At 36.4% G+C, this 24,850-nt stretch overlaps 1 pseudogene; it reads right to left on the minus strand.

The window, feature by feature from the left end:
• Nucleotides 1–5,738: 5,738 nt before the first annotated feature.
• The window catches only part of LOC125921594 (inositol 1,4,5-triphosphate receptor associated 2-like), a 44,315-nt pseudogene continuing 25,203 nt past the window's right edge, over nucleotides 5,739–24,850 (minus strand).

Genomic DNA, 24,850 nt, shown 5'->3' on the forward strand with positions numbered 1-24,850 from the left:
GTCGGACGCTTAACCAACTGAGCCACCCAGGCGCCCCATGACCTTGACACTTTTGAAGAGTACTGGTTTGGTGTTTTGTAGAAAGTCTCTTGTGGGTTTGATATTTTCTCATTATTAGAGTGGATTATAAATTTTTGGAAAAAATATTGCAGAGCTGAAATGCCTTCTCATTGCATCATATCTGAGGTATGTGATATCAATATGCCTTATAACTGATGATGTTAACCCTGATCACTTGGCTAAGGCAGTTTTTGCCAGGTCTGCTTACAATAAAATTACTCCCCGGCCCCCCCCCCCCCCATCATATATTAAAAGTGAGTAACTGAGTTCAGTCCACACCCAAGGGAAGGAGAATTATGTTCCACCTTTTTGAGGAAAAGTATACAAGAGTTAGTGGATATATGTTAAAACCACCACAGGACTTAAAAAATATTTGTATAGGAGTGCTTGGGTGGCTCAGTTGGTTCAGCATTGACTCTTGATTTTGGGTCAGGTCATGGTATCACAGTTCTTAGGATCAAGCCCCATGTCAGGCTCCATGCTGACAACACAGAGCCTGCTTGGGATTCTCTCTTCCTTTCTCTCTCCCTTTCTCTCTCCCCTCCCCTATTTGCATACATGTGCACTCTCTCTCTAATAAATAAATATACTTTTAAAAAAAGAAAACAATTTATAGAAATATTTTTGCTGATATGAAAATATTGTTTATCCTTAAAGTTCTGCCCACTAATTTTAGCACTTGCCTGCAGCAATTGTCACATGGTATTCCAACGGTAATTTTCTATTTCCCTCATTGCATCTACATTTATTATTTGGAATTCTTCTATAAGGAAGATTTGTCTCTTAAACCCCATTTAGCTATTTATTCAATCATTTCTTTATATTACAATCATTTCTTTATATTAGTGTGGACTCATAGATACTTATTTTAATATTTGGCTTTAATCCATCATTATTGTTATTTATGTATTGCTCAAATTGTTTCAGGCTGTTGGGAGTTCTTTCAGATGGTCTCCTGTGTGTGTGTGTGTGTGTGTGTGTGTGTGTTTACTACCTTGCTTTCTAACACTACAAAATACTTCAGGCTTGTCTTATATTTTCCCTATCATGTTCTATAGACACATACAAATTTTAAAAGCTTTTTTACTTTGAACTGTTTTTATGCTTACAAAAGATTTGCAAACATAATAGAAAGTTCCTATAAAGCCTGCACCCAGCTTTTCCTAATGTTCACATCTTATAGAACCATAATACAATATCAAAGAAAAATAGATATTTCTTCCACCTTTTCTTATCTATCACGAATGTGACACTTTTAAAAAGTACTAGTCAGGTACTATCCTCAATATGGTTTTATCTGATATATTCTGTTCTTAAACTGTGTATCTTGGGAAAAAATACTGCAGGGGTGATCAGACACATTTTTTAACCTCTCTCAACTTCAGACTCCTTGTCTGCAAAATGTAATGATACAAGGACTTTCCTCATAGATCTGATGTGATAATTAAAGAGACAATAAAATAAACTGCCCAGCATAAGACTTGATGCATATAAAGTTTTTGATGTTAGGTATATAATCATCATCATCATCATCATACTTAAGTTGGTAATTTTTTAATTAAAATTTTTTTCCCTCAGCTGTTGTTTTTAGCTTTTGAAAAAGCAAGTGAGAATCCATAAACTGAAACACACACACTTTAGAAAAAAAAGCTTTTTTAATACCCCAATAATGATGACATTGTAGAATGAAAATATATTCAATCACTTTCTAAGTTTGTTGTTAGAAAAATCAATCTTTTGTTGCAGATTAAAAATAAGTTATGAGCCCATTCCCCATGGCTTTTGTATTTTTTAATTCTGCATAATTTGTGTTGTAAACTTGATACCTTATAATATACTTTCACTAAATTTTAATCTTTGTTTTAATATTAATATCCTAATTTGTTTAGGGATTTCTTTTAATTTTGGGGTGAGCATCTTTTTTAAAATTTTCAGTATAGTTAACATACAGTGTTACATTAGTTTCGGGTATACAACATAGTGGTTCAGCAATTCTATACATGAGTCAGTGCTCACTGTGATATGTGTACTCTTCATCCTCTCTGCCTATTTCACCCACCCCCCAACTCTCCTCTGATGAACACCAGTCTGTTGTCTATATTTATCTTTTCGTTTGTCTCTTTTTTCTTTGTTCTTTATTTTGTTTCTTAAATTCAAGTGAAACATATGGCATTTGTCTTCCTCTGACTTATTTCACCCAGCATTACGCCCTCTAGTTCCATTCATATTGTTGTAAATGGTAAGATTTCATTTTTTGATCACTGATAATATTCCGTTGTATATGTACCACCTCTTCTCTATCCATTAATCTATCAGTGGACACTTGAGCTGCTTCCATACTTTGGTTGTCATAAATAATGCTACAGAAAACATAGGGGTCCATATATCTTTTTGAATTAGTGTTTTTGTATTCTTTGGGTAAATGTCTGGCGGTGGAATTACTGGATCATATGATAATTCTATTTTCAGTTCTTTGAAGAACTTCCATACTGTTTTCCACAGTGACTACATCAGTTTGCATTTCCACCCACGGTTCCTTTTTCTCCATATCCTCACCAACACCTGTTGTTTCCTGTGTTTTTGATTTTAGCCTTTCTGACAGGTGTGAAGTGATATCTCATTAGGGTTTTGATTTCCATTTACCTGATGAGTGATGTTGAGCATGTTTTCATGTGTCTGTGGCCATCTGGATGTCCTCTTTGGAGAAATGTGTGTTCACATGTTCTGCCCATTTTTTAATTGGATTATATTTATTTGTTTGTTTGTTTTTTTATGTTGACTTGTGTAATTTTATATTATGCTGGTAATTGTTAATATCACTACTGTCCTTTCACCTTCATTATTTCAACAAATCTTTATTGAACATTTTACCATACTCAAGTCTCATTCCCTGTTCTCCTCAAATCCATCCAACATATATCTACTAGAGTGATCCATAAAAAAACCAAGCATTTATTTGATCAAATTATTTCATTCCTTAAAATATTTCTAGGGGTGCCTGGGTAGCTCTGTTGGTTAAGCATCTGACTTCGGCTCAGGTCATGATCTCATGGTTCGTGAGTTGGAGTCCCGCACTGGGCTCTGTGCTGACAGCTTTGAGCCTGGAGCCTGCTTTGGATTCTCTGTGTCCTTCTCTCTCTGCCCCTCCCCCATTCTCTCTCTCTTTCTCTCTCTCAAAAATAAACATTAAAAAAATTTAAAAAATGTTTCTACTATATTAAGTAACTAACCATTACCTAGAGGGTGAAGTTTAAATTTCTTAATGTGACATCAAAATCATTCATCATCTGGGTCCCGCATACTTCTTCAGGTTTATCTCCAACTCGTGCTTTGAATAATTGCTTGTGGGTCCTCACGATAAAGATGCTCTTTCTTCTTTTTGAACTCATGTAGTTCTCTCTGCCTGGCTATTTTCTCAAAATGTTTCACAACCTCCCAATAAACTTCCATTCATTCTCAAGACTCAACTCTTATTTAATCTCTTCCCAAAACTCTTCTTTCCCTTTAGAGGTTGTGTTAAATACCTGTTCCATAGGTCCATAGCACCCATTTACTCATTTATAGAGTCAATAGATATTTATTAAACACTATGTTCTAGGTTGGGTGTTAACCAGAAGCCTTGATAGGAGCAACTGTATAAGAAATGGGATTGCAGGTGACCAGCAAGAAAACTATGGCAAGAATTATGACCAAGCATATACATTCTGGTTTTTCCTGCATTTAGATTGCTGGCAGAGGTAGACAAACAAAAGTCTATTTGAGTAAGTTGAAGTTTTTAAAAGCAAACCCATATTAGCCGTTTCTGAACTCTGGTACTCACTCCTAATATTTGTTTGAGAAGAGTCAGAAACTTAAGCAGTAAGCTTCCTTTTGAAACATTTATCCTCCCCTTGGATTAAAGGAATGGAATTTCCAAATTTAGGGTGCACAGTATTAACTGTACCCTTTCCCACAAAAATGGATATTTTTGGAACTCAAAGGTCATATTCAGAAGGAATAAGATTGAAGTTAGATTGTGAAATTGTTATATATTAATTCAATGCTCAACTTTTCTTATGGTTTTTATAAATTAAAGTAAATTATTTATCTGCTAAAGTTTCTATTTTTCTTATGTAAGCACTAATATTCTCATATTTCCCAATATCTCATTGTTTTCTTTTTTTTTTTTTAATTTTTTTTTCAACGTTTTTTATTTATTTTTGGGACAGAGAGAGACAGAGCATGAACGGGGGAGGGGCAGAGAGAGAGGGAGACACAGAATCGGAAACAGGCTCCAGGCTCCGAGCCATCAGCCCAGAGCCTGACGCGGGGCTCGTACTCACGGACCGCGAGATCGTGACCTGGCTGAAGTAGAACGCTTAACCGACTGCGCCATCCAGGCGCCCCAATATCTCATTGTTTTCAAGGGACCAAGTTCACTTATATGGGAGCCAGTGTTTTTGAGAATGGACAAGAGCTTGAAGTCTCTATGGATACCTGTGGTACCTTCAAGTTCATTTGTAATTTAATAAATTATTAGAGAAATGGAGTTTAACATGTAGAGTTGAGTAGGGATGAGAAATTGACAATTATTGCTGCTTTTTATTAAACTCCTATATGCCACTGACTATGCTGGGTGCTTTACATACATGATCTAATTTGACTCTTACAGTAGTTCTTCAGATGAACTATTAATATATCCCTGTTCAGAAGAGTTGTCACTTGCCTATAGTCAGCTAGTTAACCATGCGTGTGGGGTTAAAATCCATGTGTTCTGGATTTGAAATTCTTTGCTTTTTCCCTACAGGAATCTATTGTTCAAAAAGTGGTGGGATGAAGGCAAAAATGTGGTTGGAATAAGATGATAGAACATAGAGTCCCTCACTCGGTCAAGTATCAGAGTGATTAGAAGTAGCTTTTTCAAAATAGAGATTCCCAGGATCTACTAAGATCGAGTGAATCCTCAATGGTTTTTTAAAGGCTCCAGGGTGACTTAGATACATCCTCTGTATGGAATAGGGTTAAGCAATTCCTGAAATGAAGTATTAACAAAATATTTCAATTATATTGTATAGAAAGACAAGGACACTTGTCCTTGGAGAGGGTGAAAATATAGCCATAGGAGGGGAATTACATGCGAATTCCACAGAAAGAAGAAATGAAATTTAAGGCTGGGAAAATAGGTAATAATTTATTAATCTTGGTATCATAATATTATTTCTCAGAAGTTAACTTTAAATGACTTTTGGCTACTTCAAAACATGAACCTCAGAGGGTTATAATTTACTACCAGTGAAGCTATTCAATAGAATGGGCTATTGAAGGTAATTTCTAAATAGGAGTTTCAGAAATTGAGTGATGGCGACTTTGTGTAGTTTCTTAAAGAGGCTAGGGTTTACTTGTATAGATCTGACACAGGTTTCAAAAGAGCTTTTTCTTTTATTTCTTTCTTTTTAAGATTTTAATGCTTATTTATTTTGTTAAATTTTAACAAATAATATATATCTTATGTATCTCTTTCTCAAAAAGCTTATTAAAATAATAAGCTTCCCCCCCATTGTATTTTAATTGGGGAAGTAATCTCATAAAAAGGAAATGTAAAATATCTTATAACAATTCTGAGGACCTCTGGTTCCATGCTATAATTTCCCAGCTGAAAGTTACCAATTTATGAAGTTCCTATACTGAAACTTTACAAATCAAGATATGCATATTAGGATGTGCTGTAGGTGCACTGGTGGTGGCTCATTGTGTCAAAGTCTGAGAAATGGATGCATGATATGTTCTACAGACATCCAGGAGTCCCCATCCTCTGTGAGAGCAGCATCCAGAGACATTTGGGGAAACTGGACTATGAGGAAGCCCATCAAAGCTGCAAACAGTGCAATGAATACAACAAAAGCCAAAGTGCCTTAGTAGTCTTTTTGTTTTGTTTTGTTTTTTAAGTTTATTTTTCAGAGAGAGAGTAAGCACAAGCAGGGAGGGGCAAAGAGAGACAGAGAGGGAGAGGAGAATGCCAAGCAGGCTCCACGCTGTCAGCAAGGAACCCTATGTGGGGTTTAAACTCACAAACCATGAGATCATGACCTGAGCCTAAATCAAGAGTGAGTCGGTTAACTTACTGAGCCACCCAGGCACTCCTTAGTAGTCTTTCTGGTGGAAGTCTTGAGATTTGTTGTTCAGGGAGCTCTATCATGTCATAAAAACATGAGATAGACCATTTTGATGGATTATTTCTCTTTGCAGAAAGACTTAATGTGGCATTCTTGTCCTTTCTACTGTTTCTTCTTCAGATGGTTCCAAGTCACCTTTAGTTTTTAGTTCACATTTTTCTTCTTCAGCATCTGCCCGGGAATAGGTGCTTATAAATCCTTGTAATGAGGGATGGTGCTCTCTTTGTTATGATCCCCCAAAACGCCAACTGTTTGACCATCCCAGTCACCATTCCTGAATTTCCAATATTTCTGGGTAAAGAGATGATGGTCACTCTTCAAAGAGAAAATGGCTTGATGTTTAAAAAAGTTGAACTTTTTTTTGAACTTGGCAGTCATCTTCATTGACAAGAAAGTTAAAAGACCTTTCATTTTGCAAAAGAACCCATTTTGGTTCTTCCAGTTCAACATGCTTTTTGGCATGCATTATTTTTCAGATTTTCTCCCTGCTGAGTCATCATTTCAACTGCTTTACTAACCTGGCTTGCCTGATCAATAGCTCCCAATATCTAAGCCCTCCTGGCTTTTCATGCTGTACACTGGCTAAGGAACATTATATTCTTCTCCAGCTTCTTAATGATTTCCTGGGCCTGGCTGTCATCTTCACAGAACAATGTTAAAGACTCTAATAGACATTTAGGTATGTCTGTCTTCAGATTTTCTTCTGTCCAGTCACAGGACCTTCCTTCAAACTCCACTACTTTCTCCAAGGTAAACCAGTTGCATTATTGCTGGAAAACAATAATCTGAGAAATTTCGCCTTCACCTCCTTCTCATTAGCAGAAGTGTTGTCACTAAGATTTTTCCTATTTTTAAAACGTGTTTAAAATAGTCACAAAACTTCATGTTAAAGTGAATTATTAGGGCTTAATTTATAATTTAAAATGTATCCCCATAGTATAAAATAACATAAGGTTGAATAGTCCATTAAAAGGAAATAACAGAAATTTGGCATTATAATTAAGAGATAGTTAACATGTTTAAGAGGTCAGGGTTTTATTCTGTATATATCAAACAGTTTAAAATATATAAAATATGACTTATAGGTGCCAGAAGCCGAGCTATCCAACCAGCCTGATGGCAGGGCCCGGGCGGTGGATGGATTGGGACTGCAGGCGGCCCACCGACAGTGAAGCTTCTTGTACTCCTGCTTTTATGTAATTTGGCCTTAATAAAAGTACCTGGGGAATTGTCTGTTGGGGAATTGCCCTCGACAGGCCCCCTGGGAAAAGTACCATTGGGGAAGGAAATAAGGTTCCGCAAGGAAATTGTGCAGCCCTGCGTTTAGCCCTTTCCACCCTCTATAAAGACTCCTCTACCTAAAGGAAGGGTAGCCTCATACGTTTGCCAGCAAAGGAGGAATAAATGGATTTAAAAGCCCCACTCCGGCAACAAAGGAGTGTATCTATGGGCACAAGTTACTCCACCCCTAGACCCACTTAGCCCCCAGAAGGCGTTCCAGATGATGATTGAACCTAGTAGGTTAAGGTACAGAATGGTTCATTAGTTCCTAGGTGCATTGTCTTTCTGAGAATGCATAAGGCGTGGGTTCCTAAGGCCCTCTTGGCCCCCTCCTGGCACCTCGGACTGAGGCGAATACTTTTGTTCCTCAGGCCACAAATGGTTCAGGGAAACAACTAAGAGGTCATGTCCCTGTAACTGTTCCACTTGAGATGTTGAGAGATAGATGACCTTTCATGAAAACAGCAAAACAAATGCTTTATAGATTATAGATAAACATAGATACATAATGAAAGTAATGTAAGAAATTAATCAATAAGCAAAGGGCAGGAGGGAGCATTATGAGAAAATAACCATGTTATACCTTAGAGGGTGATTACATATAGGAACATTTTTAGAATTAGGTAATGCCAGAACACATAGATGATGCATGCTACAAGGAAATTGCTAACAAATATAATGCCACATTTGCTACAATAAAGTGGCCAGTTCAACACACTGCTGTGTGTTGTCTGTGTCCACTTTTATTTTTATTTTTTATTTATTTTTTTCACTTTTTCGCTGATGCCATTCATCCTTCGGGAACCCCTGGACCTGCTGGAGCTGGACTCCAGCATAGAGGGCTTCAGGTCTGGGAGGGTTTTTAACCCTCTAATCCAACTGCCCATCTTTTAATTGTAAATCTTTTGAAATATCCTTGTAAGAGAGGAGACAATGTGTGATGAAATAATCCACTAATGGAAATCTCATTGTTTCTTGAGAAGCGCACTCAATCTGGATACAATCCTGATATAAAAACATTTCTTCTTTTGAGATGGAATCTGGCTTCCTAATCATTGTTATCTGTTCAACTCCCTAAGACCCTGTAAACAAGGTCATCTCCCTTTGCCACATTCCAACCATCAGAGGTCTAGTGACTAAAATTTTCATTCCTCTTTAGACTAATCATCTCCATTCCTATAGTTGCTTTTCATATAGCATTATTTCAAGTCACGTCAGCATCCAGGAGGTGCTCTCTTGCAACCATTTTAGTTTCTCTATATTCCTTTCAAATGTGTGTATCCACAAGCATTTTAAAATTCAACAACGTATATACTTCTCATTATATGGTGTCATAGTGATGGAGTCTAATGTAGTAGAAGGACTCCTCATTAGTCTAGATAGGATAGTTTTTTATTATTTCTCCTTTGATGTCTCTCTTCCCCTGTTGGACTTTTAGCTCTTTGATGTAAGGGAATATAGCTCTGTCTTGGCCCTCATTCTGTTTTCCATGCTTAGCATAATGCCTGTCTGATGCATAGTGTTCTATAAGTATCCATTAATTGAATGAATGGATGGATGGATGGATGTTAAGGTGTGTGGCATCATTTTTATTTTAATACAGTAATAAATTATTTACCTGTGGTTTCAGCAGGGCTCTGATATAAACTAGTTTATGATAGTATCTCATAACTATTTCCTTCAAGAGCTATAAAATCTTTCTAGCATGACTTTTTACAAAGGAGAAACATTATACATCAAGAGGCTGTATCCTAGAGGATAAGGTGATTCGATTCTGTGAGTCTGACCTGTGGAGCATCCAAGTTATTGATGGATATTTTTCCTTGTGAATTCTTTTATTGATTTCACCCTTTGGAAGGAGGTGAAGTGTTAGGCAGTTATTGATCTGAAATAGGCTTGATAATAACATGCCCTCAACATCTTAATCAAGATTAGGGATCAAGAGATTTCTGAGAGGCTGATCAATACACAAATAGAATGGATTTGGAATATACTGTGAACACTGGAATCTTGATCCAAATTGATCTCAGCAGATGGAATTGTGATGCAGTTTCTTCCTTTTTCATCGAAGGTCGAGAGAAGATAGAAGAAGCCATAAATTACATAGCCTGACTTGGAAACAAGAGCTTGTGGCAGACCAGAAGCTATAAGGCATGTACAAGAAGGGGAGTAGATAGGATGCTGCATTAGGCAGTTTGGTCTTCAGCAATATAGTCTTAAGGGCTATTGAAGAAAGTACTGCAGGACCTCTCTGAAAGAACCTCATCCCATACAGCAGCACAGGATCAAACAAGTGAAAGAGATATGTAAAAGCCTAGAAGTTTTTGCTAATGTTGAGAGGAGAAGAAATATTATCTTAGGCTGCATTAATAGAATAGGGAGGTGGTAGTTCAGTTTGGAATTTTATGTTCCTTACAAGGTGTCATTGTTTTAAAAGCAAGATTGAAAACCAATATATCCCAAAGAGTAGCTGAGATGGAGAGGATATTTTGGATTTTATCAGCTGAAGAAAGACCAAGGAAATTAAGACACTGGTTCTTAACTTGGCATGTGCTTCAGAGTCATTTTAATTTTTTATTTTTAATACACATACAGATACCCCTCATCCTAAGCATTCTTACTCTTTAGATCTGGAATAGGGAGAGGATATGCATTACCCCCCTGCCCCTCCCCAAAGTTTTACAGACAACCTCTGACTGCAAATCATCAAATTAGAAATAGCTTAGAGAAGAAAGTTAAGAGGGATAGGACTGTCTACAATTGTAGAGATGATAGAGTTTTACTCCCTGAACCTCCTGGGAAACTGGTTAGTGAATTCCCATCTGGGGTCTTTTGCTAATTCCAGAACTGACAGCTAAGCGTTGTGGCCATGCTCTTTAGGTAACTGTGTCAGTTGAGTGGGCTGGCTGCGATGGATATTGCTGGCACAGAATCACTATGCTGTTTTCTCCTATGTTCTGCAACCAGATGCTGAGAATGGATTTTCTTCTTTCCTTTCTCTCCCTCCTTGAACATTCATCTTGTACCAGGGGAGCCCAGGCCTTGGGGGATGGGGGTGGGATGAATCTGAACTAGCAGTGGGGCTTAGATAGGGCCTGACCTTAGTTTGTATGTGGTTCATAATTCAGCAAAGATATGAAATTCAGTGACTCTTACTAAAAGTCTTTAGTAACTCTCTTTTTCTCTCTTTATCCGCCTGTCCCCCCTCTTTTCTTTTCTCATTATTGCCTCAATGTCAGTTTTCCAAACAGGCTTTACTCATTACAAACATTCGCCACTCTTCTGTCCTGCCATCTTGGCCATTGTGCTTGAAAAGTAAGATAATAATATGCTTCTAAAACTCTGCAAGACTCCCTATTTATTACAAAGTAGGTAAAATTAGTCACCTGTGTCCATGACTTCACTCTTTTCTCTCTGTTCACTATGCTTTACTCTCCTAATTTGGTAATTCCTGCCTGAATGGATTTTTCTAGTTGTGTTTGTGGTTATCTGACTTTGAAAAAGAAGGAAGATAAAGCAGGCTCAGCTGTACTGATAATTTCCTCTTAAATTTTCTCTCCTTGGAAAAAGAATGGCAGAGGTCACATCAAGTTTAGTTTAGAACATGAGTATGTTTTGTCTCATAAAACATAGCATAGTCCAAACTTAATTATGCTCTAGTATTTGAGACCTCTCTAGAAAAGGTTTTGTTTGCTTGAATTTTGCCAAAGGTTGTCTTCCTAGGTAAGCTACATCAGTTGAGATAGTAACGTAACATCCCTGGGAGAAAGGGACATCTTGGATCAGATCTGCTTATTACACAGGGTCAGAGGAAGTTTGGAGGTGAAATGGACTCCTCACATTTTGTGTCTTTGGAGGAGGCTCTGAGACCCTACTATAACCTGTCACTTCCCCTAAAAGGACAAGACACACCTGAAAATATAGGCTCAGTGAAGTCAACTAGTTCATCAAAGAATATTTTGTGTCCCCTCTGTCATCTAGTCCATCCATCCTGAGGAAGGAGGAATGCCCAGCCACCCACTCTGGGACCAGTGAGATGAAAATAGGGAAGCAGGTATCTGGTTACTTTATCTGTTCCATGTTTTTCTGTGGCAGAGAAATAAATAGCCCCTTCCTTACCACTCCCCTCCTTATTTTAGAATACATAGGATTTTTTTTATAATCCAGTACTTAATTCCTCAAGTGGTAAACTAGCCTCCTGCACTTTTCCTTTAAGAAAAGTGCTAATAGCAGTTTTTCCCATTTCAGGAAATGGTACTTTTCTGGATATGTTTACTTGGTATTTTTCTTAGTCATGTTTACATATTAAACCTCTCATTTAAAAAAATAGAAGCTCAGTCTTTTATTAAAGAAATTTCAGGGGCACCTGGGTGGCTCAGTCGGTTGAGCGTCCGACTTCAGCTCAGGTCATGATCTTGTGGTCTGTGAGTTCGAGCCCCGCGTCGAGCTCTGTGCTGACAGCTCAGAGCCTGGAGCCTGTTTCAGATCCTGTGTCTCCCTCTCTCTCTGCCCCTCCCCTGCTCAGGCTCTGTCTCTCTCTCTCTGTCAAAAATAAACATTAAAAAAAATTAAAAAAAAAAGAAATTTCAGACATGGTGGACTCTGGTGTGGCTAGTGGGACTGTGGGATATGCTTTGGAAACTGTGGTTGTGTCAGAGCTTCTACTACATTCATACCAAGAGATATGATATGATATGATGTGATATGATATGATATGATATGATACAGAGCAGATTTTTACATTAAATATCTCTGTCACTCCTGAATTTTTCCCAGCTAAGACCTCTGATACACATAGCAGTTTCCCTTAAAATCATGTTAATGACTTCAATCACTCACCACTAGCTTCATGTCTCTATTGGAAATGTCACCCTGACAAATCTATCTCATCATTTCCAAATGATTGATCGAGACCTTTCATATCAGTGAGGTCAGAGTGCATAGTGGTTTGGGTTTGGGTCTTAAAGTCAGAAGAACCTAGGCTTCAATCCTAAACTCTACACTAATTAGAATGACCTAGGACAACTTACTTAATCTCCACGATTCCCAGATTCCTTACCTATAAAATGGAGATGATGATGCTCAGCCCACAGAGGAAAGGACGCTACCTGCCTTAGAGTAAGCAGCAAATAAATGATGGCTCATATTTTGATAGTTGCCTTACTTACTAACCTGATGTTCTACTTGCTCCAGACTCTCTTCTCATTAGTTAAGCTAAGGCATTAAAAGCCATAGTAATGATGATTATAACAGTTATTGATAATAATTATAATTTATTCATATTTACTAAGTGATAAATTTATGTGTATAATCTGGCATGTAATAAATATTCTTACCCCTATGTTTCATATCAAAGCTGAAAATGAAGTCTGAATATTCTAAATATAGTTCACACTCACCACCCCCACTACCCAAAAGAAATCTCTACTGGTTTTGAATTTCAATCCTTTCTTTCTCTTTTCTTGATTAAACTTGTGGTTTTTTTTTTTTTCCACAATGAATGCCATAAAAAAAATCTAACTCTGTGACATAGAAGTGGAAAAGGTAACTTTAGGGGATGATTTAAGCTGGAAACACATTTGTTTATAGCACTCACATTATCCCAGGGCATCCTGGACAGAATGAGTGCTGCCTCAGGCCACTAGCTTCTCAGGTATTCATTAATCCTGAAGAAAGCTTCAGGTTGAGGCCATTACCGCTTAATTACAGTTTGTGATTACTGGCACATTCTTTAGTGACCTTATTCTACATGCTGGCCTGTTCATTCACTAGAGAATCCATGCAGCTGGAAATTTTGGCTGACTAGAAAGTATAAATGGGGATTTTGGGGGGGGCTTGAATTGAAACCATTCTTACTGAAATGTCAACACATTTTTCTCTCATCTGGATATGGTTAATCATGGTGCTTGCTTTGATATACTTTTTCCATAAGCTGCGCTTTTGAGGTGTGCCTGAACTTATCAAAATGCTATTTTAAAGCCGAGCTTTGAGCAGAAGTGCTTGTCTATCATTATTTACCCTTTGTGGCCATAACAAGGGAGGTTGCTTATGAACAGTTCAGCATTTTAGAGCTTGCAGCCTAGGTACCATCCAAGACTAGAAGAAACTGGAAGGAATTTTAATTCGCTGATTACTCTAAGAATAATATTGTTCTATAATCGAAGGGAAGGAAGCCTAATCTAGGAGCAAAGAGTGCTTGGCTAGGAACTGGAAAATCTGACTGGATTCTCTGCTTAACTGCAATTGATTTGGGGGCAAAATAGTTTCACTTATAAATAACTAGTGAGTGTTTTTTTATGGGCCACACACTGAGAAAGGTATTGTGAATACCGAAGTCTATGGGGCGTGGGATAGTATTTTCCCTTTGTTCCTATGACACCTTCCCCAATGTATGATAATTATATAAGCAAAAGAATGTGGCCAGGCTCCAATAACATTATATTTATGAACCATAAAATTTGATTTTCATATAATTTTCTGTATGTCATGAAATACCACTTTTCTTTTTTTTAAGTTTATTTATTTATTTTGAGAGAGAGAGAGACAGAGAGAGAGAGAGTGCACAAGCAAGGGAAGGGCAGAGAGAGGGAGAGAGAGAATCCCAAACTATGAGATCATGACCTGAGCCAAAATTAAGAGTCAGATGCTTAACCAACTGAGCCACCCAGGTGCCCTGAAATATCGCTTTTCTTTTGACTTAAGACACTTTAAAAATGTAAAAACTATTCTTAGGTCATAGACCATTCAAACAGCAGTATAGATTTGGCCTATGGGCTATAGTTTACCAACCACTGATATATACCACAAACAAAATAAACAATAGCATGATCATTGTTGGCAGTAGATTTTCTGGGTTTTATGGGAGCATGTAGAACTCTTGGGTATCTGAGTCTTTCCTAAGGGATGAGTTACATGATAGGACTGAAAGGATAAGTCCGTTGGGACCAAAAAGAAGGGTATGTGTGAAGGCCCAGAAACAAGAGAATAAATACAATAAATGAATGACTGAAATACAGAATATAAGAAATAAATACAAAATAAAAAAAAAACAGTGATAAATGTATGGTCTGCTTAATTGTGCAGGGACCATATTTTGAATAGCTTTATGTGCCATATAAAGATTTTGGAGCAACAGGAAACTTCTGGAAGGTTTTTAATAAGCAAGGACAAAATTAAATTTCAAGTTTAAAACATCTCTGAGGATACACATGGAGGATAGAATAGATATGGCTGTGCCTCAATATGACTTTATTTACAAAAATAGTGGCAGATCAGATTTAGCCTTTGGGCTTTCATTTGCTAAACCCTGCTGTAGAGTCAGACAGCTTGATTGAAATCTTGTCCCATAAATATTTTTTTTTTGCAAATTGCTATTTTTTTTACTATTATCTGTTCAACACTTCTTTTCCTTCAAAAAAATCCATCAGAAATCCATAAATATCTTAAATGAAGAGTGGAAAAACTTCATTTGCTATGTTGAAAGAAAGCACTAACTCTGGGAAGATATTGAGACAACAGCTACTTTATTTCATTGCATTGAATGTTAACTCCCAGGGATTTGTCCTTCCATAGAGGAATTTGTCCCCTCATTAGTTCTAATGTCCCCTTTCCTGCACATCTGTATCCTGATTTCCAGCTTATGCTATTGAGCTTCCTCTGTGACCCTGGTTATGTTTACTTGAGTTATAAGATGCCCAGCTAACTAACTTAAAACCTAGCCTTAGTCTTCCAATTTCAGTGACTTCAAATGCAAGTAGAGAATGGCAAAGACTGTCTGCCAGACTACTTAATTTTAAGGGCTTCTTACTCACTTTGATACAAGAAAGAACAATTTCTCTAGTGGTAAGATCTCAAAAACAATCTTGAATACAAACGTGTATAAGAAAAAAATGACAAAGAATGGTAGTGCCAGTGAAAATGCTGACAAAGGTGAATATGAATAAACTCTACAGAAGTAAAGACCTCCTTTTCAGCAAAGGATTCAACACAAATATCCAGAGTTGAAAGTTCAGCAATAGAAAGAGAAATTAGAAATTTGAAAAATCATGAACTCATTGACATGCTTGGCATTCTGAAAAAATTGTATGATTATATATTTTTTTTAAATAAGAAGTGGGAACACCTGGGTGGCTCAGTTGATTAGGCATCCAACTTTGGCTCAGGTCATGATCTCCAGTCTGTGAGTTTGAGCCCCTCATCAAGCCCTTTGCTGACTGCTAAGAGCCTGGAGCCTGCTTCAGATTATGTATGTGTGTGTGTCTCTCTCTCTGCCCCTCTCTCACTTGCGCTCTGTCTCAAAAAAAAAAAAAAAAACAATTAAAATAAATAAACATTAAAAAATGTTAAAATAAGAATTGGGTTAAGCATCCAACTCTTGATTTTGGTTCAGGTCATGATCTTACAGTTCATGAGTTCAAGCCCCATGTTGGGCTCTGTGCTGACATTGAGGAGCCTGCTTAGAATTCTCTCTCCCTTTCTCTCTATCCCTCCCCTGCTCATGTGCACTCACTCTTTTCCCTCTCAAAATAAATAAGTAAACATAAAAAAAATGAAAGAGAGAGGGGTGCCTGAATGGCTCAGTCAGTTAAGTGTCCAACTATTGATTTTGACAGGTCATGGTCTCATGGTTGGTGAGATCTGCATCGGGCTCTGTGATGACCGTATGGAGCCATCTTGGGATTCTCTCTCTCCCCTCTCTCTGTCCCTCTCCCACTAGTGTTCTCCCTCTCTCTCAAATTAATAAACATTAAAAAAGAAAACCCAAGGGATCTTTTCAAGGTAAATCAATATATGAAATGTGTAGTGGATAGACCCCAACGGGGTTGCAGGGGGGGTGGGGAACACAACCTGTGTTATAGTCCAGTATCTGCAGTTAACCAGACGCTATTTGACTTTGAACAGGTATTAATGATGTCATATGAAATGAGAAAAAAGAGGGTATCGTGTTTTCTCCCCCTGCATTTGCTCCCTACTTCTGCCAGCTTATCGCCCCAGAAGAAATCTAGACTTAATCAAGGCAGTTTTCTCCAACATTAGTCAATATGTATACTTAACAATATTATAACAACTATAAAAGCAGTAATTATTCTTAAACTGATCACTCCAAAAATTGATAAGAAATCATATGTGGATTTGAAGACTCATATAGATGAAAATTCTTCCAAAATTGATCTTTGGACTTTAATTCCAATCAAAATTCTGGCAGGTAAGTTCTGCTTCTGAAAGCTGCAAAGGAATGTTGCTCCCATCCTAGCAGTAAGAGAAAGCCAGTGGTTTACAAATTTATCATTTAGCTCAAAGCCATCAGAGTGCTGATGTCACAAGACAAAAAAGAAACCTGACTTCTGAAAAGTGACAGATCCCTTAGCATGAGGAGGACAGACACAGACCTATCAACCTTGGCCAAAGCACAGGAAGAATATGTGGCTACCACAGAAGTATATAAGAAAAAAGTCAGTTGATACTGTAAATACTTTTTTTAAAATTTCATTTATTTGTTTTGAGAGAGAGAGAGCAGGGGAGGGACATAGAAGGAGAGAGAGAGGGGGAAAGAGAGTAAAAGAGAGGGAGAGGGAGGGAGAGGGAGAAGGAGAGAGGGAGAGAATCCCAAGAAGGCTCCTCACTGCCAGTGCAGAATTTGATGCAGGGCTTGAACTCCAAGATCATGACCTGAGCCGAAATGAAGAGTTGGATGCTTAACTGACGAGCCACCCAGGTGCCCCATATTGTACATACTTAAAAGGCCAAGAGTGGGTAAAGATTTCGGTTTAGAAAAACTGAGAGCCACAGGCACAGGGGAGTTTGGCCTCACTCACAAACTCTTCTCCACGAGTGTCATCAAGTGCTCACACAGAGTAGGTTCAGGGCAAGAGAGCCCCTCCCTACCTCTTGACCTGTGATAGGGTAGATGTGCAGGAGGTGATTAGATGCCACTGACTGACAGGCAAAAAACAGTACTTACTTCACAAGATCCTTCATCTGAAACAAAAGAAGTCTGAAGCCATGAGGAGGGTCAATTCATCCAGAAGATATAACCATCTTAAGTGTTTATGTACTCAATTACAGAGCTTCAAATATATTTTTAAAACCTGATAGAACTCTCAAAATAAAAAATAGACCAATCTATAAAGATAGTCAAAGATGTCAACACTCCTCCATCAATAATTAACAGAAAAATAGACAGAAAATCAGAAAAATTATGGTAAGTATCCGAAATCTGTAGTAAGACTGTAGAGATCTGAAAAGTTCATCAACTGCCTAATTTAATGGACTCTTAGCAACCCATTTCATAACATCACCACACACATTCCATTCAAGTGCTTGCAAAACATTTACTGAGATCGAACATTTTTTTGGTTATCAAAGTATGATAAATCTCAATAATAGGCTTATACCAGAGACAAATAACAAAAAATATAAAAATTCTCACATATCTGAAAAGTAAACCATATATTTTGAAATAACTTTTGTATCAAAGAGGGAATGCTCAGAGTCATTTGAAAATAGTTTAATTTCATGAAAAAGCACAACATATCAAACTTTAGGGTATACAGCTAATGCACTGTCTATAGTTTTCTCTATATAAAAAATAGAAATAATATAAACAATAGAAAATAAATATTAGAAAAGAAGAAAGATTTGAACTGAAAAATCTAAAGTTTCACCTTAAGATAACAGCAAAACAAAAGCAAACTAAATCGAAAGCAAGCAAAAGAAAACATGTAATAAACTTAAAAGTTGAAGTAAAAGTAATTCAAAACAAGAAAATAGAGAAAATCAGTGAAACCAAATGCTGGTTCTTTGAAGAGATCAAATTGATAAACTTCCAGATACAGATGACAAATATCAGGAAAAAAAGAATATCAGTGTAGATCACAGACCTTGAGGTTATTAAAAAAAATTATTAACACATTTATTTAAATCCATTTGATGGCATAGATTAAAAGGACAAATTTCTAAAAGGTCACAATCTACCAAAGTTAATTCAAGAACTAGGTAACTTAAGGGGTGCCTGATTGGCTCACACGGCTGAGCATCTGACTCTTGGTTTCTGCTCAGGTAATGATCCTGGGGTTGTGGGATGGAGCCTGGCATCAACTCTACACTGGGTGTGGAGCATGCTTGAGATTCTCACTCTCTCCCACTGTCCCTCTCCTCTGCTCATGCTTTCTCTCTCTCTAAAATAAATAAAATGAAAAAAAAACCCAACAAGAATTAGATAACTTAAATGGTCTTCTGTTTAAGATAACCTGTGCACAAAGAAAATTCTAAGTGAGATGGCTTCACTGATGAATTCTACCGAATGGTTATAGGCTACAAAAAAATTCTCTAGATAACTGAAGGAGGAATACTTCCAAATTTATGAGGCCAGTGCTACCCAAAGACATGACAAAAAAAGAAAACTACAATATTCAATATTCCTCATAAGCATAGGTGCAAAAAAAACCCCTTGAGAATAAATAGCATATTTTGTGAGCAGAAAATGTTCTCAAAGGAGATCTTGGTGTCTGGAGCAATTTTCCAACCTCAATCAGCTCGAAACCCCTGAGAGTCAAGGGAGGAGTTCAGACTTCGACTCCAAATTCTATTTGCTAATTTTGTCTCTAATCTCATTTCCCCAAACAGATTGTAAATACTTTGTAAATACCACGAAATTGGAGATCATATCTTCTACTTAAGTTTTTTCCACTAGCATAGCAATTAGGTATTTAATTAATGTTTGTTCAGTAGTTTGAGAGACACAAAGGTAGAAATCAATTGTATCTGTCCAACAGATAAATTGACTGCACACTGAGATTTTGATACTGAACTTAGTCTGACAGTTATCTTGGGCTTGCTAATGGCAGCTTCTGTCTCTCAATACATAAACCTTCCAGTGCAAACTTTTAATACATCTTCAAAATGCATAGAAATAAAATGTAGCAGAATAAATTTCACAAAGTAATACCAGCAGAATACCACCCAGATCCCCCAAATCCTCTTCTGTCCCCTTACAATTTAGTGCCAGGCCTCTAAGAATAACCAGTTTCCTGACTTTTAACACCTTAGGCTAATTTTGTCTGCTTTTGAAACTTTTATCAATAAAATCATAACATATGCACTCTTTCGGGTCTAGCTTCTTTTCCTCTTCATCAGATTTACCCACTTTGTTATATATAATTATAGTTTGTTCATTCTCAATGCTGAATAGTATTTATTTGTTACATAAATACTATTTATCTAGTCTACTATTGTTAGATAGTTGGGTAGCTTCCAATTTGGAGATATTATGAACAGTGTCATTATAAACACTTGTACATGTCTTGTGGGGTATATATTGATATATTTCTATACGGTTTAATTAAATTTTTTTTTTTAAATATAATTTATTGTCAAGTTAGCTAACACACAGTGTATATAGTGTGCTCTTGGTTTTGAGGGTAGATTCCTGTGATTCGTCACTTAGATACAACACTCAGTGCTCATCCCTACAAGTGCCCTTCTCGATGCCTATCACCCATTTTCAAAAGTTTATTTATTTTGAGGTGTGTGTGTTGGGGTGGGGGGGAGAAGCGGAGAGAGAGAGAGAATCCCAAGCAGGGTCTGCACTGTCAGCACAGGGCTCAATCTCAATCTCAATCTCAACGCAATCTCAACTGCGATAGTGAGATCATGACCTGAGCCGAAATCAAGAGTCAGACACCTAACTGACTGAGTCACCCAGGTGCGCCAGTTTTTACTAAGGAGTAAAATAGCTGGATCAAAATATGCATATACTTAGCTTTAGTAGACATGGCCAGGCATTTTTCCAGTTTATCGTTTAAGGGCAGTGTAGGAGAGTTCCAGTTGCTCTACATTGTCCTCAGTACTTGAAATCGTCACATTTTTAAATTTTAGCTGTTTTGGTATGCGTAGTGGTAATTGGTTTGTGATTTAAATTCCGACATTCTTGATGATTAAGGAAGTGGAGCACCTTTCTTTAGTATTTTTGGCCAAATGGTATGTTATTTTGTGAAGCACTTGTTCATATCTTTTATTCATTTGTTTTCAATTGGATTATATCATGTATTCTTCTTGATTTGTAGAAGTTCTTTGCATATTCTAGTTATAAATCTTTGTTGGATACATTGCAAATATTTTCTCTCACTTCGTGGGTTACCTTTTCTTAATGGTATCTATTTACAAGACTACTAAAGCTTTTCACAGTCTTTTAAACTTTCTGTTTAGGTTTTAGTATCCTGCTTGCTACTGTTCCAGAAATTGGTAACTGTTGTGAGATAAAACCAGCAGTAAGCCTGAGGCTCCTCGTATATCTATCAAAAGCTTAGTTTTTTTCTTTCTCTGTCCTCCATTAGCATCCCTTTCTGGGATTTAAATTTAAATTCTCATCCTTATGCCCATTCACAAAAGTTACAATGAACCTTGGATAAAAGTGATTGCAGAAATCTGTTCACTTTTGCTACATTCCTTCTCTCTGAAGTATGGCCCTTCCAATTCTCTGATTAACATGTTTTATCTTGGTTTTCCTTTTTGTTCTCAGTGGCAGCATTGGTCTGCCAAAATCCACTCTTTCCCATTTATTTTTTAAGCAGCAATCTACCACAGTATATTTTGGATTGATAGATACTGATAATTTATCAACTACCAATCAATCAAGAAACATCAGCTAAGTGGGGTGCCTGGGTGGCTCAATCAGTTAAGCATCTGACTCTTGATTAGGGCTCATGTCATGATCTTATGGTTCGTGAGTTTGAGCTTTGCGTCAGGCTCTGTGCTGTCAGCCTGCTTGGAATTCTCTCTTCCACTCCCCTGCTCATTCCCTCTCTCTCTCTCTCTCTAGATAGATAGATTTAAAAAAAAAAAAAAACTTAAAATTAAAAACAGACATGTCAATTAAGAAATATTTTATGTAAAATGGACTTGCAAATATTACTCTTCTTGAGGCTGACACATTTTGGGGTAAGTGGGCATCGGGAGACCTGAAGAGGAAGACTCTTGAGAGAGGAAGACCTCATCTTTATTTGCTTTTGGGAACTGAACCCTTCTTAGAAGCACTGGGAAACTAGAGTGGAGCTGTTTGCCCTAATCACATGGGAGAAGTGAAACAGAAACAGATTTAAGGGTGTTTAAACACATTAGTAGTGATTTTTCCCGTGCATGACTAGCTTTGTTGCCAATTCAAGTAATGTAACTAAATCATGGCTTTGGGACTTTTCTCAGAAAACCATGAAAAGAAACTGAAACATTACTTGGCAAATTGCACATAGAAAATTGTGATTTGTTCTGAAATGAATTTCTGACCTAGATTGCCAGCCTGATTCCTGTATTTATGCCAAGGGTGGAGCTTGAACCTATGATGTCATAACTATCTATGGCTAAGGCAGACTCATACTGGCAAACCACATGGCTGATGCCTGAGGATAACAACATGAACAATCTCAGTCTTTTTAACTACATTGTCACTCTTACTGGTATTTTAACTTCTTATTTAGGTTTCAGCAATGTTTGTGTACAGTTACTTTTTTATCTAAACAACTGCCTCAACACAAAGCTGAAGTCTTAATAATATTTTAATAATAGTTAAGCCCTCCCAGGGGATAGTTTTGGATTTTATTCTTGAGCCAAGAGATTTCCTAAAGATGATCTGAAATAATATTTCAAAAACAGACACAGGTTTTTAAAGAAAATTCATATCCAAGTATCACTCACTATGATCGGGTACAAATAATGTGACACAAATAATAATAGTTAAATATGTAAGTGTGAGGTACGTAAGTGTAAATATGTAAGTTTTCTCTGATTCTAATTTTAAAAATAAGATTTATTGACTTTTTCTGATTATAAAGATAATGCTTTTCTGTGCAAAACTTTAAAGAAATGATTATTTATCATTTCACCCAGAGAAGTGTTAGTCTGTGTAAAACCTTATATTTTTATATCATAAATATATATATATATATATATATATATACACTATATATATATACACATACATGTTTTTACATATGTATATAGATGTTTAAACTGGATTTATATTATATATTATCTTTTATAAACTGACTTTTTTCATTTAACTATATATTTTGAGAATATTTTGAGAAATTTCCCTTTCCATTACATTTTGTGTAAAATGTGATTTTAACAGGTATATAGTGTAGTAAATGTATATGCTAGTACACTATTGATGAACATATAAGTCGTTTGAAACTTTTTACCATGTTCTAAGAACATTCTTGTATATGAATCTTTCTGTACACATCTAATCATTCTATTAGAATAATTTCTTACAAAAAGAAATATAAGACAACAAATTCATAATTTTAAGGCTCTTGAATCATGATATCAAATTACTTTTCAGAATAGAAGTGAGTGTATTAAAGCATATATTTCACTGAGAATTTGCCAGTACTGAAAATTGTGCATTTAATTATCTTTCCCAGCTTCACAGTTGGGAAAAAAAAAAAGAGTTATTTTTTTGTTCTTTTAGCATTATTTACCATTTGGCAAGACTGGGAATTTAGATAACTGTTAATGTTCACTGGCCATTTGTGTAAGCTGTTCTTTATTGAATTGTCACTTTACATACTTTGCTTACAGTTATAATTGGCAGTTTATTTTTCTTAAGATTAATGAGACCTCTTTTAATATAAAGATTGTTAGCCATATATCTGTCATGTATGTTCCAAAATATTTCTGTTTATAATTTGCCTATTAATTTTTCTGATGTAATAACATTTTTTTACTAGTCACATCATCCAAACCTATCATAGAAACAGAAACCATAGAAAGCTATAAATTTCTTTATGGTTTCTTCTTATAGTTTCTTTGCTATCGTTTCTTTGCTATTGTTGATTTTTCTGTAGCTTCCTCCTTTGTTTAAAAAGGTCTTACTAACTCCAAGATCAAATAGATGTTTATCTACATTTTCTTTTATTTCTTTTATTATTTAATATTTTTATATTTAGTTCTTCAATCCATTTAAAATGTGTATGAGGTATGATAATTATCTAATTTAACTTTTTCTAAATATACAATTTATTACACAGCTTTTATTAGCAAATTTTTATGTATAGCAGGTCATTAAAAGATGTTCTTTCTGTTTGTGTTCTGCTTTTCACTATTGTACTGTTTCACTTATTGCTTAAAATGTGTTTAGACAGGTAGCAGGCTACGACAATTCTCTCTTCACTATTCTGTTTTCAAAATGTGTTGAATGCTTCCATGCATTTTTTCCTCCATATTAATTTAAAGATAATGTTTTAAAGTATAGAAATAATCCCACACAGCTTTTCAAAAGCATGAGTAAGCTTCTGGTGAGCTCTTCTATCTGAAAAAGAAAAAGTAATAGGTAAAAACAAAAACAAGATAAATAACCATATAGAGTAAACTATTTTTGGTGTTAAAAATGAATAAAAATTGCATTTGCTTGAATATGAGAAGATTTTCTCTGGAAGGACACATAAACAGTTCTTAGTTTCAGGATTGGAAGACAGGGATGACTGGGAGGTTTACTTTTCATTAAACATTCTTCTGTACTTTCAAATTTGATAATATGCTGAAGAAAACAAATACAAAATTTTCAGTCATCAAATAACAGCCTTGTAGGTGGTTTTAAAATTATTTTGAGGTTTACACATTGAAAGAATTAAAGCTGCAAGGTTAAAGCGCTTGCCCCAAACCATGTGACTAGTGAGTGGTGTGGCCAGGACTCTCTGAATGGACGCCAGAGCGTTACATGCATAGTCCACTCAAGGATGGAGGCAGAGAACCCACAAGCAACCGTAGTCCAGGAAACCCTTTTTTTTCTTACTGCTTCCTAGTTTTTGCTTGAGTCATCTTAGACATAAAATTTTTAGTTTGAATATCATTCAATTTCTGAAGGTAACCTGTATCTTTAAAAAGTGAGGATAGGAAGTTAGTTTGAAGAGAAGCAGGAGAGTTGAAGAGACCCAGTGTAAAGAAGGTAAATGCCTGAGAACACAGAGGGATATAACCCATGAAAAGTTCCATAGTGCCCTGAACTGTTGATGTGAAGTGGTTTGTAATGGTGATATATAGGAAGTGTCACCTTATACATATAAGCAACTATGTTTCTGCTGAGTACCAAGTAGGAAGAGTGTCTCAACAAAGGGCATTAGTGCTTCCCATCTTAATAGCACAGGAAAAAATGGAGTCCCCTATACAGAACACTGAGAAATCAAGCATCCCACTCAGATAAGAGGGGCAAGGCTGACAATTCACACACTGCATTTGGAGAAAAGCAATGTTTTTCATAGTGGTAGACTTGACCACTCCGTATTTAAGAGCCTCTTATTGTTTGCCTCCCTCTCTGTTTTTATCTCACTTTTCCTTCCCTTCCCCTATGTTCATCTGTTTTA

This window comes from Panthera uncia, chromosome C2, assembly GCF_023721935.1.
Source record: "Panthera uncia isolate 11264 chromosome C2, Puncia_PCG_1.0, whole genome shotgun sequence".
Classification (NCBI taxonomy): Eukaryota; Metazoa; Chordata; class Mammalia; order Carnivora; family Felidae; genus Panthera; species Panthera uncia.